The following is a 19,633-nucleotide window of genomic DNA, read 5'->3' on the forward strand; positions in this document are numbered from 1 at the left end:
TAAGGTTTTTTAGGGTATTTTTATTGTGGGTAGGGGTAGGGGGTTGGGGGGTTTCTGTGTTAGTAAGAGGCAGGAACAAACTTTGTTGTTTTTAATTATTATTATTTCTTGGAGACAGGGTCTCATCTATCTCAGCCTGGTCCCAAACTCAGTATGTAGCTGCACATGTCCTGAAGTCCTGATCCTCCTGCCTCCACCCCCCCCCCCAACAGCGCTGCACACAGTGAGCACCACCACACAGACTTTTACACAGTTAGGGATGGAACCCAGGGCCTGGTGCATGCTGGGTAAGTGATCTACCAATCATTGTAGAACTCCAGCTTCAGGAGCAATATAAGATCCTTGGGGGGGGGGCAACTGTCCTTTCTCTTAGGTATCTAAAATACCATGTATGGGTCTGGCTATAGCTTGGTGCAGAGCATTTATTAACATCCATGAGGTTCTGGGCTTGGGTCCCAGCACTGCAAAAACAAACAAACAAACAAACAAAAAACCAAACTGGACTGGTGAGCGGGTTCTGAGGGCAAACGTGCTTGCTGTCAAACATGAGTCCAATCCATCCCACAAGATGGAAGGGGAGAATGGACTTCTGTAAATTGTCCTCTGACCTCCACCGTCCCCCCACACAAATAAATGTGTAACAAAAAATTTTGAAAATAAAAATACTGACTCACTTGAAGTTACAAGTTAGAATTTGTTTAAGAGTGACCCCAAAACTCCCTCTATTTTCCAAGCAAAGGAAAAGAAACACCTAGACATTAAATTGGAGACAAACTCAAGCCACACCCCTTTTTGCACGTTTGGTCGTTTGGTCGGTGTGGGGGCCAAAAAAAAAAAAAAAAATCATTTCTATTTCCAACCCAGACCAGACCAATGGAGGAGCTCCCTAAAAACAGAGCGCAGAGAAATCACAAGTAGTCTCACTTAAGGGCTGCAGGAAGGAAAACAGTTCAACTGAAAACTGGTAACTTGGGACTTCAAAACAACCCAGCCGGAAATGCTGCCTGCCTGTGTCTGTCAGCGACCCTGGGCTGCTGGGTCCTTCACCACACTGTTCACACCTGTGTGTTACTCAAAAGCAGCGGCCCCAGGGCTTTCTAAGGCCAGGGTGTGAGAAGCTGAACACAGGCCCATGGAGGTGGCGGGGAGAGTCCCAGTCACCCATGCAGCAGGCGGCAGCTAGGCTCAGGGAACAGTGTCCTGTAGCCACTCAGCAGATCCCCGGGAAGATGTCTCCCTAGCTTCTCCTAATTGCCCCTTTTACCCCTAAAAGCCCCCCCTCACAACAACTGCCCATTCTATCCAGGACAACCTCAAGACCCACACTTTTTATTTCTTGCTTATGTTTTTATTTAATTACATTTGTGTGTGTGTTGTTTTCTGTTTTTTTTTAAAAAAAAAAAAATGAAGAGAAAAAAAAAAAGCATTCCCCAAATCACAAGCTCATGGTTGAGCTGTCTGTTTTCCCTGTCTCCCAGCGTGAAATGCCCACAGCATGTCCTGGAGGCCACTGGTTCAGAGCAGTGAGCTGGGTTATGTTTGGGAAGACTTGTATGAGACGCTTAGCTTTCAATGACTGGAGCATAATCAACCTAACTGACACCCATCCACACATCCACAAGCCCTTCAAAGACGAACGACTGCTCCGGAAGTCACTGACAGGGATCACAGCGGATTCGAGGCGAGAGACTGGTTCTCTTCTGCCTCAGTTTCCAGAATGAAGCTGTGACAGTCATGCCCTGGGAGTTCAGTGCTCATTGGTGTGTGTCCCTCAAATGTGTGGCTAGCCTGGGTACAGAGGAGGGCTTTTCAGGGTTTAAAAAACTTTTCCAGTTTGTGGGATTGTAAATCTTTCAAATGAGTTAGAGTTAAACAACAATGCATAAACCAGTTAAAGAGAGTTCTGTTGTGTGTGTGTGTGTGTGTGTGTGTGTGTGTGTGTGTGTGTGTGTAACTCAGGGTCTTAAACAGACACAGTTTACCACCTAGCTACACCATCTGCCCTCCAACTGTACTGTATTTATCTGTGTGTTTACTTTGTGGTGCTGGGATGGAGCATGGGGATTTGAACACCCTAGGCAAGCATACTGCCATTTGTACCACAACTCCAGGCCTTGACCAGCAAAGTCTGAATCTCGCATGTCAGGCAAATTTGGCCAATGTTTTCCAATAATTTGGGTTAAAACATCTAGGAGAGAGAATTGTATAAATGGATAGGAAGTTTAGAATTAGGTATTGTTTGAAGATTATAATTTTTTTAAATTTAATTTATTTTTATTTTTATGTGCATTGGCATTTGACCTGCATGTCTTTGTGAAGGAGTCAGATTCACTGGAACTGGAGTTATAGACAGTTGTGAGCTGCCATGTGGGTGCTGGGAATTGAACCCAGGTCCTCTGGAAGAGAAGCTAGTGTTCTTAATTGCTGAGCCATCTCCCCAGCCCCTGAAGATTATATTTTTTGTTTTGCTGTTTTTCTCTTCCTTTTGTTTTTGTTTTTGTTTTGAGACAGTGCTTCTCTACCACCCTATATGATTATAATTTTTTTTCTCACTGATTTCACTTTGTTTTTCAGGTCAACATAAGGACAAATGTGGTTCATCTTCCACCAAGGGAGGCCAAGCTCAGTTTCTTACAACAGGCAAGAAGACCAGGGCCTTCCTAGGGCACCCTGCCTTGCTCTGTAAATCACAGTTCTCTGGGTTTTACATTTGTAGTTATTGTTTTCTTTTCTTTTGAGGTGCTAGAGATGGAACCCAGGGTCTTAGGCATGGAGGATAAGTGCTCTCTACCCCTGAGCAACACCTCCAGCCCTGGTTTCTGTACTTCTTCTTCTTCTTCTTTTTTTTTTTTTTTTTTTTTTTTTTTTGGTTTTTCGAGACAGGGTTTCTCTGTGTAGCTTTGCACCTTTCCTGGAACTCACTCTGTAGCCCAGGCTGGCCTCGAACTCACAGAGAGCCGCCTGCCTCTGCCTCCCAAGTGCTGGGATTAAAGGCGTGTGCCACCACTGCCCGGCCCTGTATTTCTAATTAAAGAATGGCATCACCTATTTCTCCAGAGGTGCCGATAAGATGTCAGCTCTGTAGCCTTCCGAGAGCTTGAGGTGGAGCAGACACTCAATATTATCATTATTAATCATTTTTGTGGTGCTGGGGATGAGACCCAGGGCCTTGTACATGCTAGGCAAATGCTCCACCCCTGAGCCGAATCTCCAGCCCTAATATTGGCTCTTTAAAAACATGTTTTAAGTTATATTTGACTTTGCGTACCCGTCTGTGTGTACTTGCAAGCACTATACACAAAGGAAGTCGGAGGACAACTTACGAGAATTGGTTCTCTTTCTGCCATGTGGGTTCTGGGGATTGAACTCGGGTCATCAGGCTTGGTGGCAAGCACCTCTACCTGCTGAGCCACCTCCCCATCCATCCCCTTCCTAGTACTGCTCTTTCACCAGGCTGTTGACAGTACTTGAATAAACCCATTGCCAAGGATGAACAAAATAAAACACCAAACAAACGAAAACCATTTGAGAGAGATGAGAGAAAGGAACTAAGGGTGGCGGCGCACACCTTTAACCCCAGCACTGGGGAGGCAGAGGCAGGCAGATCTCTGTGAGTTCGAGGTCAGCCTGGGCTACAAAGTGAGTTCCAGGACAGCCAGGGCTACACAGAGAAACCGTCTCGAAAAAACAAAACAAAACAACAACAACAGAGAGAGAGAGAGAGAGAGAGAGAGAGAGAGAGAGAGAGAGAAAGGAACTAGATTTTAAACAAAATACTTCAATTAAAAATACTTCAATTAAAACATTGCTTTGGAGACAGAGTCTCCTCAAACTCACAGAGAGCTTCAGCCTGTGCTGAAACTACAGGTGTGAGCTAGTATGCCCAGGCTCAAATTCAAATATTTTACAAGCTAGTGATTTTAGGCAAAAATAAAAGGCAAACTTGATTTTTCAAAATACCTCCTTCTTCCAGCCATAAGAAACTCTCACTCAAGCATGGTGTTTGGTAAAATTAGGATCTGTCCTTCCAGCTGAGTGTCTGAAATTGCACATGATGAACCCCAAGGACAGCGTGGAGCAGAGCCAACACAATGGGGTGAAGGACAAGGACCACCGAGGTTCCTGTAGATGTCACAGGATCTTCTCAGGTGGGGACTTCAGGGGCTGCAGCTGAGGGGCTGGTGAAATTCAGGAGGGCCCCAGTGGGAGGGAGGGGCGGGGTGGTAAGAGGCAGAAGGCGTTCTTAACACCAATACAAGATTTGGAATTGTTCTCCAATAGAAATACCAACAAAACGGGATCAAAACCAGACCATAAACCACCCCCACCCAACGCCTCTAATTTTTCTTTAATGATTCACGTGTGAGCATGCGCACATGTCTGTGTGTGGGTGCCGGAAGAGGCCGGAGACTCACATCGGAGTCTCTGGAGCTGGAGTTACAGGTATGGGTTGTGAGTGTGGAGGGGCTGGGAAGAGAATTCCTCGAAAACAAGAGGAATTCCTCTCAACCCCTGAGCCATCTCTCCAGCCCCTCAAAAGACTGCAGCGCAAATAAGGTCTTGGCATGAGTAAGGCAGAGCTATTAAGCTACTGGGTGGTGGACCGGGTGATTGGAGGGAGAAGTCTGGCCCCGGGGCTGACAGAGCTTGGGACCTGATGGGTCAGGATAGGTCCCCAGTGGACCCGGAACCACTGCAGAGCAGCTGGAGGAAGGACTAAAGAGCCCTGCACCAAACACTCGCAACATACCACACACACACTTGCCGAGCTACTGGGGTACACGTCCCTTTCCTGCTGGCAAAGGTGCTGAGGACAGACACCCCTCGGCCCCTCATGCCCTCTGCAACATTGTAAGGACAGCTGGTTTCACAGTTAGGGTTTTTTTGGTAAACAAAGTGTAAATATCAACCAGCAACCTCGACACCGAACACACGTGGTTCACATCAATGCCTAAATTCTAATCCAAGAGCCTGCTCAAGCTCACACTCACTCATGGCAAGTCTCCGGGAGGAGGGAGTCCATTTTCTTCTTTCTTAGCGGTCCGGTCTCCCGACATCACCAGGAGGCCCAGGGTAATGCTGCCACCTGCAGGTCAGACAGAAAAACACCTCAGGGAGGACCCAGAGCACCCAGAGCACCCAGCTGAAGTCACCCACTCCCAAGCAAGTCCTTTCCCTTCCCCCCTCCCTGACCTTTTTATTTTATATTCATTCATTCATTCGTTTGTTTGTTTGTTTGTTTCGAGACAGAAGTGTATAGCCCTGGTTGGCCTGCAATTTGCTTTGCAGACCTTCCTGCCTCTGCCTCCTGGGATTAATGGCATGGGCCACCACACCCCACGGGCGGCTGTTTATTTTTGAGACCTTGATATGAAGTCAAAGCTGGCCTGGAACCTGTGGGCTCTCCCCGCCTCAGCCTAAGGGCTGGGATTGGAGGCATGTCCCACCACACATGGCAGATGTATACATTAAAAAATTATTACAGTTATTTATTCATTGATTTATTTGAGAGAGAGAGAGCACGCATATACCATGGCATGTGTGTGCAGGTCAGAGGACAATTGTCAGGAATCTGTTCTTTTCTTCTACTATGAGGGTCTTGGAGCTGGAGGACAAGCGCTAGTCTCATCCAAATATTTTTCTTCCCTCTTCCTTTTTTCCTTTCTGAGACAGGGTCTCTCTACATAGCTCTGGCTATCACAGAACTCACTGTGGAGACCAAACTGGCCTCCAACTCACAAAGATCCACCTGCCTCTGCCTCCCTAGAGCTGGGATTAACACATGAGCCACTATGCCCAGCTCCCCCCACCCCCAAACATTTCTTAACAACAGCAGCTAACTCTCACACAGGGCTACAGTCTATATATTTGGCTTTTATTCATTTCTCAAACCCTCATAGCAACCGGTGAATGTTTTTTAAAAGGTCCTTGCCAATCAGCCTGATGGCAGAATTAGGCTGGGTGATTAAGGTGAATTAGTGGGCATCACCTGATTTCAAAGAGATTGGTGAAAAATGAAAACCTGGGGATGCTGAGCATCCTGGGGGTCATTCCCAAACCTTCATGGATACAGCACTGCCCTGGTGTTTGGGGGAGGGAGGGAGGGAGCTGCAGACAGACAAATTCCTCCTCTCAGGGCTCCCACTGCTGGGGGTGACCTGGGAAAGATGATAAATGCTGAGCTGGAGATGCAGAATGCTCGCACATGAGCAGGTGTCCAGTCCTGAGCTGGAGTCCTAGAACTCACGGAAAGCCAGGTGCAGTACTGCACGCACCTATAATCCAATCACTCCTATGGGGAAGTGGGAGGTGGAGACCAGAGACTCCCAGAAGCTCACAGGCCACCCAGCTGGGAGTTCACAGCACAGAGGAAACAATACAGACCCTGCCTCCAGCAAGGTGGAAGGTGAGGACCAACTCACAGTTCACCATGCCACGTGTATGCATGTGCTCATGTGAGTGTGCACATGTGCAAATACACGCACACAAATACACACATGCACAAGTACACGCACGCACGCACGCATGCACCCCACCCCCAAAATCAAACATGCTGAGCAGAAGCAAAGTACAGGAGGTAGAAAATGAGGACAACAAACAAATATTTACTCTGGTACTCCTCTGTCTCCAAGAGCTCACTGACCATGCCGTTTCTTGCTCACAACCGCATTCCAGGCACCCTTGCTAGGGATACAACTTCGGGCAAGAATTAGACATGGTCCTAGCTGCTATGGAAAGTTTGGTTACATAAGAAACATTTAATTGATCAAGTAATTGTGCTCCCTGCCTCATGGAGTATTAACACGGGAATATTTGCTATTAACCCAATTATCATCCCAACAAATGCAAAGCTGTGGAGTGAGAGCATCTGGGGTGGAAGGGGGTGGTGTGTGTGTGTGTGTGTGTGTGTGTGTGTGTGTGTGTGTGTGTGTGGTGACCCCTGCAGTACAAAGCAGCAGCCCTTAGGAAACATGCTATGTGTACAGGCTGGGTCACAGACAGGAAGCAGTGGGGTGGCAGGGTGAGGCTAAGAAGAGGTGTGGCCAGGCTTTCAGGGCACTTGCTGCCACGGGAGCCATAGCAGTCTTAGGCTCTGTGAACCACAGTACCTCTCAGGGTCCTGGGCAGAGGGGTAATGTACCCAGATGTGTGTCTTCACAAGATTATGCTAGGCGGCGAGCTGAAAGGCAGTTCCTCCAAAGACGTGACGTCTGACCCCGAGGCTGTGCACATGTTCCCTCCCACAGGCAAGGGGTGGCGCAGATGTGACTCAGTGGGGGTCTTGAGATGGAGTGCATCCAGATGAGCATAAATAACCACAGTTCCTCTCCAGAGCTTCCTGAAGAATGTGGTACTGCCAAACCCTCCATTTCACTACTTCTCACTTCCAGAACCATTAACAAGTAAAAGTATGTCTTGTCTTGTTTTAAGCCACTGAGTTGTGTAAATCTTTGGTGTGTGTGTGTGTGTGTACACATGCACGCATGCACTCACGAGCGCATGTGTGTGCATGTATGTGCACACGGGCAGAGGATAACTTGGAGGCGTTCTCTCTACTATGTGGGATCACACGCAGGTCCTTGGATGATTACAGTAGGATATTAGGAAGCTGCGTCACAGAGCGGTCTCAGCATCTATGAAAGCCAGATCTAGGACCCTGAGCAGAAGGGAAGATGGGAAGACTGCTTTCCTTCCGTGCCATCGCAGCCCTCCCCCACCCCACCCCCAGCCCTCTTGCTGCACAGAGGTCACAGGAGCTTAACTGGGTTCTAAAAGCATAAAAAGACCTAGACGCCTGCAGATGGCAAAATATCTGGCAGACTGTCCGGGCAGGGGGAAGTTAACTTTGCAATGTGTGCGTTAATGTGTGTGTTTTGTTCACATGTATGTGTGTGACTGATGCAGGTGCAGGCCAGAAAAAAACCTCTGGAACCCCTGGAACTGGAGTTACAGAGAGTTGTGAGCCGCCCTGTCGGTGTTGGGAATTGAACCTACATCCTCCGAAGAGTAGCCAAGGCTCTTAACCACTGAGTCATCCCTCAAGCCCCAGGTTTGTCCTGTTTTGTTTTTAATTCTATGGGTATGGGTGTTTCGCCTACATGTATGTCTGTATACCACACATACACAGTGTCCATAGAGGCCACAAGAGGCCATTGATTCCCTGGAACTAGGGCTACAGACAGCTCTCAGCCACCTTGTGGGTGCTTGGAACTGAAGAGCAGCCAGGGCTCTTAACTACTGAGCCAGCTCTCCAGCCCATTTGTTTTTGAAAAAAGGCTGGCCTCATACCACACCTTTTTTTTTTTTTTTAAATTAAGATTTGTCCATCTCTCTGTGTGCATGCACGCGTAATTGGGTGCATGCAGAGGCCAGAAAAGGTTATCAAGGGTCTCCCTTTATCACTTTCTGTCTATTCCTTTGAAGCAGGGTCTCTGTCTGAACCTGGGGCTGACATTGTTTCTCAGTTAGGCAAGAAGGCAGCAAAGCCCCAGTGATCCTCTGTCTCCACTCGCCTGAAAGCTAAGTTTACATACAAGTAGGCACGGGGGCACCTGGCTTGTGTGGGTGCTGGGATCTAAGCTCCATCCCCAAAATTGCACAGCAGGTGCCTTAACGGCTGAGCCATCTCTCCAGCGCCCCTCCAATAACCCCTGGGGTTTGTACAGTGTTGGGGATGAACACCAGGGCCGTGTGCATGCTGGGTAAGCACTCTTCCAACTGAACTACTTCACTAGTCCTCAGCAGCTCAAATTTCAAATTTCATGCTCCTCTAGCCAGTCTGAGATTCTAGGGCAGATTTATTAGAGGAACCTTCAGTTACTAGGAAGTTTACACAAACCAACAAAGCATTTGGTTTAACTGAGCTAAAGTAAACTCTGCAAAACACGAGGAAGTGACTTCAGCATTTGCAAATATTCCAGAATGTCTTTGTGCCAGGAAAGGTCAGCTGAGGATCAGAATAGCAGGGATTCCAGAGTATACTTTGGAGAAATGTGAGCCTCTGGGAAGCATTACTCTGCAGATAGAGACACTTCACTGTGCATTTTCAGAGAGCCAAGGGAAACTCTTAAAGAGACATGTTTAAACCTTTCCATTACACTTCAGGCCACGACTGCATGAATAAGGTATAGATGATTGCAATGGTTAAAATCTCTAAAGCAGAAAAATAAATGTGGATTTTGAAACAAAGCAAGAAGAATTTTAGAAAACATAGGAAACTTCCAGATGATTCTTCTGGGCAGACAGTGTCTGTAGGAATGCTGGGCCAAGTTGGGAAAAATTAGTAAAAGCAGGCTCAGATGGTCTCAGGGAGCCCTCACTCCAACTAGGTGGGTAAAAGCACCTGCCACCCAGCCTGATGACTTGATTTCAATTCCTGAGACCCCCATGGTGGAAGGGGAGAAACCGGCTTTCACATGTCATCCTCTGATCTCCACATATATGTACACATACACACTTATACACACACAAATAAACAAAAGTAATAAAAATTAAAAACATGTTAAAAGGTTTCATGTTTAAGAATAGATTCATATTAATTTTTGTCATTGATAGGAAACTATGTTTAAGACTGAGTGACAGGGACTGGAGAGATGGCTCAATGGTTAAGAGTTCTCCAGTCCTTGCAGAAGACTTGGGTTTGAGTCCCAGCACCCACATGGCAGCTCATAATCACCTATAACTCCAGTTCTAGGAGATCTGATGCCTCCTCTGGCCTCCATGTGCTGCCTGCATACATGTGGTGTCCATACACTCAAGCATACACACCTACCCATTAAAAATGAAATAAGTATATATAATGTAAAGAACTGAATGATGGCCCTTGTAAAGCTAGGAACTTTCCAATCTCTATTCGAAAGGCGGCGGAAAAGCCAGGCATGGTGGTACTTGCCCGTAGTCCTAGCTCCTGGAGCCTACAGCCTAAGGCAGAAGGGTTGAGAGGACAGCCTGAAGAAGGCCCCGTTTCATTAAAGAAAAACAAAAGCATTGGGCACTGGAGGGAAGGCTCCGTGCGAAGAGCCCTTGCTGCTCTGGCAGAAGACAGAGTTCTGATGCCAGCACCTACAGCAGCTGGTTCACAACCACCCGCAGCTCCAGCTCCGGGGGACCCAACAATCTCTGCAGCCTCCAAAGGCACTCATGGCTGCGTAAGCATACACACACACACACACACAAATACACAAATAAGTAAAAGTAAATCCTTTTTAAAAAGAAAAAAATGAAGACATATATATCTGAATCCTAGCTCTGAAGAGGTAGAGGTAGAGTATCAGGAATTAAAGGTCATCCTTGGCTACATAGAGTTCGAGGTCAGCCTGGACTACATGAGACCCTGCCTCAAAAACAAAACTGGGGGTGGGAGGGGACTAACTCACAATGAATACACGGCAGACCAAATGACAGAACGGAGACTACATCTACACTGAACAAAATAAATACAGAGGAATTAAATCCCACTACTCAGAGACCAAGGTTTTCAACACGGTTAGAAAACTGGAGAAATTAGGGGAGTCCGTTTAAATAGAGACGAGTGTATGTGTATGCAATACACACAGAGGCCCATAACTTACATCATTTGGAAAGTTGTAGAAATATGTTTGTAAGAGATAGGAAAGGGTCCCCCAAAAAAGTGCCAACATCATAACCTTGTTTGCCTACAGAGAATGTCTCACAGGAGGCAGGAGTGAACTTTCCTGTCTCACAAATGTGTGCATTGTTTGAATCTATTATAGAATGCATAAAGCCAACAAAATAAAGAGAGATGAATATTAAGTATAAAAGCTGAATCAGTATAATAGAAGCTACAGAGGACAAAGCTTCAGGAAGACTGAAACCAACAGAAGATTCCCCCCTGCCCCCCCCCCCCCCCCCCCCCCGAGAGACTTAGAGGCCAGGTATGGTGATACACATCTTTAAACCCAGCACTTGGGAGGTACAGACAGGCAGATTTCTTTGAGTTTGAGGCCAGCTGGACCTACATAGTGAGTTCTAGGACAGCCAGAGCTACATAGTGAGATCCTGTTTCAGAAAACCAAAACTGAGGGCTGAGGAAATGGCTCAGCAGTTAAGAGCAGGGGCTGTTCTTCCAGAGGTCCTGAGTTCAATTCCCAGTAACCGTAAGGTGGCTCCTAACCATCTATAGTGGGATCTGATGCCCTCTTCTGGCATAAAGCTGCCCATGCAGATAGAGCACTCATACACAGTAAAAAAAGAGAAAGAGACAACCAAGCCAACTAAACACACTAAAACAAAAAACTACCCCCAAACAAACAAACAAACAATAAAAGAGGCTTCGCAGGGCAGAGAGAAGGGCAACCAAGCCGACGGCATGAGTTCAGTTCCAGGGACCCACAGGCTAGAAGCAGAGTCAACTGTGAAATTGTTCTCTGCCCTTCATGTGTGCCAAGACAGGTCCACGCACCCCACCCTCAATGCTCATAAAAAATTAATTTAAAAATAGCCTATGCAGAAAAGGAGGAAATGAGTTTACAAGTTATAAAATTGTCACATAAGTGGGTGATGGCCCATCAATTAAAAGCTCATTGCTTGATGGCCAGTCTTGGTTGTCAACCTGACTCCCATCTGAAATCAGCTGGGCATGCCATGCCTGTGAGGATTTTCTCGATTGTGTTAATTGAGGTGGAAAGATGCACTCTAACTCTGGGCCACACCTTCTTCTGGAACACCTTCATACCGAAGGACATGGAAGAAGGAAGCTTTGGCTTTTTTGCCTGTTTGCCCTGACTCTCCCAGTATAGTTCATCCGTTTTGGTCCTGAGGCACTGAACCTACTTCTTCAGGATTCCAACGCAGACTGAAGACTGGCAGCCCTCTAGGAATCCTCTGGGATTTCAGTACCAGATTGGGACACTGGAGACGTCCAGTCTCCCAGACTGAGCGGCCACTGTACTCTTGGCTAGTCATTCACGACACAGCTAATGTTGACGAGCCAGACCACAGGCTGCAAGCCACTCCAATAAACTCCCCTTGCACACAGTCATTGTATGATTCTAAAATCTCTTTCCCATATTTCTGGGCCCAGAAGGCTTTACAAGAGTATCTACCAACTTTCAATAAGCAGATCTCTATGCCACACCAGCTGTGTCTTCATATAGAAAACAGGAAACACTGCCTGATTTAATGTTATTATAAACTGGCAGGGAGAGGTGATCACGTGATCACCTTGCCAAAGACAGAATAAGCATTTGATAAAGTTCCACCCACAATCAAAAGCAAAACCAAAAGTGTTTACAGACAGCATTAGGACAAGCCTCTGTGCCCTCCACCTCCCACCCTCTCAGCGGCCCAAGTCCAGATGGTGGAGCCACCACGCTAGATGCATTTTCTTTTTATTAGAAAACAGTATTAGGGATTTTTATTTATTTTCCATGGTTGTTGCTTCAGTTCAGCTCAGGGGGAGAGAAAGGTGTCCTGGAGAGAATAAATAGCTTGTGAAAGCAAGCCACAAAACAGGAGATGAAAACCTAATTTTTCTGACTTATGAAACAGAATGTGCTAAAAGCAATGCCCGCTAGGATGACACACAGGGGAGACCCATGCATCATAAAATTAGGACATCTGGTCACCTTTCTCAAATCCAGACCTCTTTTCTTAAAGATCAGATCAAGTTTTGTTCCGGCCGTGGACCTTGGGTCCGACCTGAGACCGGCTGGAATGAACTTCTACGGAGACAAAAGCTGGTTACAAGGGGCTTCTTGTGCCCACGGGCCAGACAAAAAGCTGCCACTCAAACATAAACAAGTGTCTGAGGACTTGGTCCCTTTACTCTCAGCTCGTGGCACCTCTGCCATCTATTCCCTCTCTACCGTAAAACAGTCTCACTGTGTGGCCTTGGCTGAGACCTGGAACTTGCTGTGTAGACCAGGCTGGCCTGGAACTCAGAGATCTCCTCTGCCTCTGCCTACAGAGTGCTGGGTTTGAAGGTGTTCTCCACCGAGGCACATCTGTATAATTTTTCTTGCCGGGGATGGTGGATGCCCTGAGGGCAGCGGCTGTCTCCAGAGCTCGGGGTCCACCTAAGTGTGTAGACCTCACCAAAGGCAAGATAAGGGAGCCCCGTTTTTCATCCTTCTGCTGGGAAGCCGGAGATTGGTTTGTGGTCTGGGGAGGGCTCTCTACCATCTCTAAGCGCACCCATCCCTGGCCATCTTTGCTGGCGTGGGCTTGTGGCCCCTTCAGAACAAGCCTCTGACTTCACATAGGGGAAGGACCCTGGAAGAGGCCTTGGTTCTGGCCTTGTCCTAAAGCCTATGATCAAGGAAGGTGAGTTTTCTGGGTCTGGTAACACTCAGAAGGCAGGACAGGTGCACAAACCTTGGCAGCTAAGAAGTGGCTGAGGCTGACAGGTAAGGGTGGAGGGTAGGTTATGAGCTCCTGTGAGCTCAGGTTGGGCAGGGTTCTGCATTCAGATGCATCCCCCACATGGGATTTTATAGAAATGGGGGGCAGGGAGGGAGGGAGAGAGAATGTGGGGGTGCTGCAAAAATGAAACGTGGGCTCAGATGGTCAAAGCACCACCGGGACCCTGGACTGCTATATCCCGGGCGGGCTGGTCCGAGACTTCTTGGATCCTCCAGCCTTACCTAGTGGTTCTGAGTCACTCGGACCCCAGCCGTGCCATGATTAGGACCCTCCCGGCTCCAGGCCAGGCGTCCCTGTGACCTGCGTGGACCCGGAGCTTGTCGCCTGCTCCGCAAGGAGGAGCCCGAGAGCGGCCGGGGCTGAGCTTACCTTGCCTGCGGGGGCCCGGGGTCCAGGGGTCTGGGCTCCGCTCCCCGCACCGCGGCTGCATCTCCAGTCGTCGCGGCCGCTTTGTTTCTCTGAAGAGAAGCTGCAAAGCGAAAGCGAAAACCAGGGGAGGCGGGAGCGCGCCCCGAGCGAACGCGACCCACGGGCGGGCGCTGTGGGCTGGAGGGCAGTGCGCGCGCGCGGCCGGTGGTGCCACTGCGACCTCTTAGGCGCGCTGCTGCCAAGTGCCGGGAACGCTTGCCCACGCGTGAGCCAGGGTCACGGATCCCGGATGAGCACCATTCAGTGCCTCTGCCTTGGACTGGACTTGACCACTGGTAGCGCTTTGGTCTGGCCTGGGGGCAGCCAGTCCTGGCTTGGGTGACTGGAACTGCGTGAGCCTACTTCGCTGGGGGGAGGTAGCAACTTAAACCTTTCTAATGCTGGGACCCTTTAATACAGTTTCTCATGTTGTGGGGGACCCCAACCACAAAATTATTTTCGTTGCTACTTCATAACTGTAATTCTGCTATTGTTATGAGTCAAAATGTAAATACTTTCAGAGATAGAGGTTTGCCAAAGGGGATGCAACCCACAGGTTGAGAACAGCTGTAAAGAGTTAACTGTGTAACGGTTCTATTTGATGTGTGTGTGTGGCGGATGGGGGTGGGGGGTGGAACTCACAGATATCCACCTGCCTCTGCCTCCTGAGTGCTGGGATTAAAGGTGTGTGCCACCACCTAGTTCTAAGCATTTTAAAGGAAGTTTCTTGTTGCCCTAGGTAATGGCTATTAACTAGTCTTCATACGCCACAAGAAGACATGGAGCAAATCAGTGAGGGGATGGGAAGATGATTTAGTCAGTGAAGTGTTTGCTCGCCCTGCAAACACGAGAACCAGAACTCAGTCTCTAACGCCCCACAAAAAGCTGGACAAGCAATATGCCTGTATTCCCAGCATCAGGGAAGCTGAGACAGGAGAATTACTGGGGTATGCTGGCCAGCCAAGTGACCGGGGTCTGTGGAGTCCAGGCTCAGTGAGAGAACCTGTCTCTAGAAGATAGCTGGGCTGGCAAGATGATTCAGCAGGGCAGGGCACTTGCCACCAAGCCTTAGGCTCTTAGTGTAATCCCCAGGCCCCATGTGGTGGAAGACAAGAACCAGCTGCCACAAGGTGACATCTGACCACATGTTCATGTGGTACAAGCTTGCTTGCCCCAACACACACACACACACACACACACACACACACACACACACACACACACACACAGAAAAGGAAATGACCCTCATCTGGGACCTCTGGGCCTACACTTGTGTGTGTGTGTGTGTGTGTGTGTGTGTGTGTGTGTGTGTGTATACTCACATGTGCATAGCACAACCACACACGTGTATATATCACACACACAAAAGGTGGTGAACCAAGTGAGGAAGATATTGACATTGAACATCAAGTTCCACATTTGCACACACATTCAAAAGCACTTGGGTGAAAAGGGAGATCCTTCATGTCATCAGAAAAACTGGCAAGGTTAAGGTTTGGACTCCTTGGTCTAAGTGATGCCCGCCTCCCTGCCTGGGGTTAGGTCCCACACTTATCAATTACAAGGGACAAATGAGATCCTTTCATGTGATAAAAAAACTGGAAACGAAGGCTTAAGGTTTAGACTCCCGGGTCCAATGCTGTCTATCAATACCTATTGACCAGACCCTAATCTTACCATGATTTGGGGCACAGTATTTAACTAGCCTTAGATTCTTCCCCTGGAGGATGAGGATAACAGCCACACTTCCTTCCAGGTTTTAGGCAGGAAATGCAACCATCACTGAAGAAAATACTTGACAGACTATTTTCTACGAGCCTCTAGGTGGGTGCCTTGAGAGCAATGGCTAAATCATTGTGGATTGACAAGGGTTGGTAAGATTGGGGGTGTCTCCATGATAACAGGATAGTTTTAAGTTTGGACTTTGCCATCTGCACACAGAACACTGGGGATGTACTGCAGTCTTTGGGGAAGACTTCGAACACCAAACCCCACAATTAGCTGCTACAGTTAACCTACTGGAATACATTTTTGCCAAGGCAGAACTGCCACAAAGTTTGCCCAAATGCTGTAAGCACTGTCTAGTACTGGCCAGACACCTGCAAGCGTTTCTAACACTTGCTATTGGGAAATGTTACGACAAATACGGTTAGCTCTCTCTCTGTCTCTGTCTCTGTCTCTGTCTCTGTCTCTGTCTCTGTCTCTGTCTCTGTCTCTCTCTCTGTGTGTGTGTGTGTGAGAGAGAGAGAGAGCAAATATAAAACAATTTTTGTTACAGAGCCCAGAGAGAGCAGTCCAAAAATGGAAGTGAAAACCCAAATGAACTATATAACCATGAGTCACTTACTTTTTTGTTTGTTTGTTTTGTTTTGTTTTTTTGTTTTGGTTTCTTGATACAGGGCTTCTCTGTGTAGTTTTGGTGCTGTCTTGGAACTCACTCTGTAGCCCAGGCTGGCCTTGAACTCACTGAGATCCGCCTGTCTCTGCCTCCCAAGTGCTGGGATTAAAGGCATGTGCCACCACCACCGGCTTGCTTTACACTTCCGTACCTTGCACCTGCCCTGCAGAATGGAGGCCTTGGTCTATGCCCTAAGCAAGAGATTTCAGTGTTTTCTGTAGGAGCAGGAGGGGAAGTGAGACTGCCTAGATGATGATGTTATGAAAGCAGAAGCTCACATCTCTCCTTCAGGAGGTGTTTTGTTGTTGTTGTTGTTGTTGTTGGTTTTTTTTTTTTTTGTCTGCAGCATGAAGAAAATGGAAAACATTAGAAATCCAAGGCAAGCCTCTTCCTCAGTGTGGGGCAGTTTTGACTCATGGGAGCAGAGTGGAGCTCTGCCTGTGTTTTTGTGTAAAGAATGTCTGGGAAGGGTTAAGACAGGATGCTGCTTAATTTTTCTTAACTAAAGAGAAACTAGAGTTACTTGGGAAAAGGAACCCTCAATTGAAGAATTGTATCCATCAAATTGGCACATAGACATGTTTTGGAGAGGAGAGATTTTTCTTGATTGACAACTGATATGGGAGGGACCAGCTCACTGAGGGAGGTGACAGCCTTGGCCAAATGGTCCTGAGTTGTATAGAAAAGCAAGCCGAGCAAGCCAATGGGTAGCAATCCAGTAAGCAGCATTCCTCTATGGTCTGTGAGTCGGTTCCTGACTCAACAGGTTCCTGCCTTGAGTTCCTCACCACATCCCTCAGTGATGGACTGTAAGCTGTAAGAGGTAAACTTTTTCGGGAATCTGGACGCGGTTGTCATTCTGGGGTCTCCTGGTTCCATGGGTCCGTCATCGTCGCCATGGTGAAGCTGAGCAAAGAAGCCAAACAGAGGCTGCAGCAGCTTTTCAAGGGCGGCCAGTTTGCCATCCGCTGGGGCTTTGTTCCTCTCGTGATTTACCTGGGATTTACGAGGGGTGCAGATCCTGGAATGCCTGAGCCATCGCTTTTAAGCCTGCTTTGGGGATAAAGGACTGTTTGGTCATCTGGATTCGGAAGCAATCCAACATGGAAGGTGTGTACTCTGGCTGGATAAGAAAGACATCGTTTCAACGCATCTGTGGCAGAGTGGAGTCTGTACTGACTTAAGATAGACTGTCAAAATAAATATTTTTAACAATGTTAAAAAAAAAAAGAAGTTAACTCTTTGCTCCCCAGTTGACTTTGATGAGTGTTTTATTACAACAACAGACACTAGACTAGAACAGCCATGAAGAGAGGAAGGAATTCCCAAAGGGAAAGCCAAATCCCAGTTTCATGCACACGTGTGCCTTTGAGTGTGGAGGCCTGAGGTCATCAAGGAAAGCCAAATCCCAGTTTCATGCACATGTGTGCCTTTGAGTGTGGAGGCCTGAGGTCATCATCCGCTGTCTTCCTCAATCACTCTGTGCCTTATTTTTTGAGACAGGGTCGCTCCATGAACCTGTAGCTTGTAGATGCAGCTAGGCTGGCTGGCCAGCAAGCCCCAGGAGTCCTCCTGTCTGCCTCCTCAGTGTTGGCTTTTACATGGGTACTGGGGTGGAAATCAGGTTCTCAGGCTCCTGTAGTAAGTACTTGCTGTCAGGGGCATCTCCCCAGGCCCCTGGGTGCTTCTTATAGCTAGCACACTTAACTAGAGTGCTAGGAAGCCAAGGCTCCTAGAATCTTAGTGATTTCTGTAGGTCTATATTTGGGTCCCCTTGGGGGGACATGAGAGTTCACCTGATTTTCAGCATTCTAGCATTGATTAGTGCTGTTATACAAACTGAGGATGCCAGTTTAAATCTTTCATATACTTCATTCAATCAGTGGTAGGTAGCAGGCTATTGGGGTGGTTCAGCAGTTCAATCTCTGGGACCCATCCGTTGGAAGGAGAGGACAATATGACTCCCAAATGTCATCCTCTGACCTCCACATGTGTGCATTGGTGTGCCTCTCAATAAGTAAGTGTAACAATTAAAAACCAAAAAAACCAAACTCTAAACATTAGGTAGCAACCAGAGAAAATGCAGACATCATGCCAGTGCTGGTGATTGAACAGCAAACAAAAATGAATGTGGTCTTTGCCTTCAGGACACATCCTGTAGTGAGGAAGTAAGAGCAGTCAGTCAAACCTAGAATAACCAGGGAGATGTCATTGTTCAAGGGCCAGGGAGATGCTCAGCAGGTAAGGGCCCTGCTGCCAAGCCTGTTGATGTGGGTTTGATTCCCCAGGACCCACATTATGGAAGAGGGCACCTGTCTCCTGACTTTCAGAGACAGGCCCTGGCACATGTACACACACACACATACACACATGGACACACAAAAGAATAAAAAGATCTAAATCCTACAGGAACAACTAGCAGGTGGAACTTGCCTCACCATCAAGTCTGAATTCTCGGGCTTCCTGTTAGTGTAGCCTGTGCCTCTGCCCTGCTGCCCGGCGGCACTTCCTACTTCCTACTTCCGCTTCCCTCCTTCCCGCTGCTTTCTCAGCAGCAGACCTGCATCCAGACCTCAGTCTTTCCCGGCTTAGCCTTCTTTTTGTTCCCCTTTATGCTCCCTACTCTCTCTCTAAACACCCCACACTTCATTATATCTCCTTGCTGTGCGGGAGGACCCACACAGACACAGTCATGGCCTGACACTGAGCTGGAGCCTTGGAGGGATTTTGGAGACCTTGGGAGTGATGACCAGACGGGCAAAAAAAGAACCACCATGTCTCAACTTCCCTACTTTAATGGGGCTCTTGTGCTCAATACCAAGCTACCAGTCATGTCTTCCTTATGGGGGACTAGTCTCATCTGCAAAGCTTTGCTCCGCCACCATCCTCTCTCTGATTAAAGTTCAGTGTTGGAGCTCTTTCCCTCTAGAGAAAAAAGAAGCTCCCATCCCTTAAAGATAGCAAAAATAGAAGTAATTTGCACCTGAACCCTCAAGGGTGAATGACGTCACTCTTAAAGTGTTCCCTGGTGAAAGGTCTTGCCTTTGCTGCAGTCCCAAAGACAGGAATCATTGTCGTTTGGAGTGAAAAGTACCTGCTCACCAAAGGCATTCTCACCCCAAGTTCAACCTCTCTGAGCAAGGTGCCCTTGGAGAGGTGCAGGGTGGCCCTGCCACTGAGTTCTGTCAGCTTCACTGAGTGACAGAATCACCTGTGCAGACAGGGCTCCTCAGACCTCCACAGGCTGTTCCTATGAAAGCAGGCTTGAGCACGCATGAGCCTTGACTACCTGAGCTGGGACACCGAGCTCTCTGGGATGTCACAGGTTCAGGACTCTAGGTCTCACTAGGAAGCTTGGACTGAAAAGAATACATTTTGGCTACATGAAGAATTTTAAAATATGTTTAATTAATTAATATATATTTTAATTTAATACAAAATATG

The 19,633-nt window shown here is 47.8% G+C and overlaps 1 long non-coding RNA gene and 1 pseudogene across 6 annotated transcripts in view; one reads left to right on the top strand and one right to left on the bottom strand.

The window, feature by feature from the left end:
* LOC121831789 (uncharacterized) overlaps nt 1-14,047 on the bottom strand; it is a 69,209-nt gene extending 55,162 nt beyond the window's left edge. The window contains exons 1-2 of one of the 6 annotated variants that reach the window (XR_013053282.1): nt 13,753-13,998; nt 4,992-5,086 (exon numbers count right to left, since the gene is read on the bottom strand). This is a non-coding gene — a long non-coding RNA (uncharacterized LOC121831789). Of the gene's footprint in view, nt 1-4,991; nt 5,087-13,752 lie in introns of all 6 variants that reach the window. The other 5 variants (XR_013053280.1, XR_013053283.1, XR_006075368.2 and 2 more) reach the window with 5 other exon arrangements.
* A 3,013-nt stretch (nt 14,048-17,060) lies between these two features.
* Nucleotides 17,061-17,422, top strand: LOC102917105 (mitochondrial import receptor subunit TOM7 homolog pseudogene; annotated as a pseudogene).
* The last annotated feature ends 2,211 nt before the right edge of the window (nt 17,423-19,633 follow it).

Source organism: Peromyscus maniculatus, chromosome 8 (genome assembly GCF_049852395.1).
Source record: "Peromyscus maniculatus bairdii isolate BWxNUB_F1_BW_parent chromosome 8, HU_Pman_BW_mat_3.1, whole genome shotgun sequence".
NCBI classification, from domain to species: domain Eukaryota; kingdom Metazoa; phylum Chordata; class Mammalia; order Rodentia; family Cricetidae; genus Peromyscus; species Peromyscus maniculatus.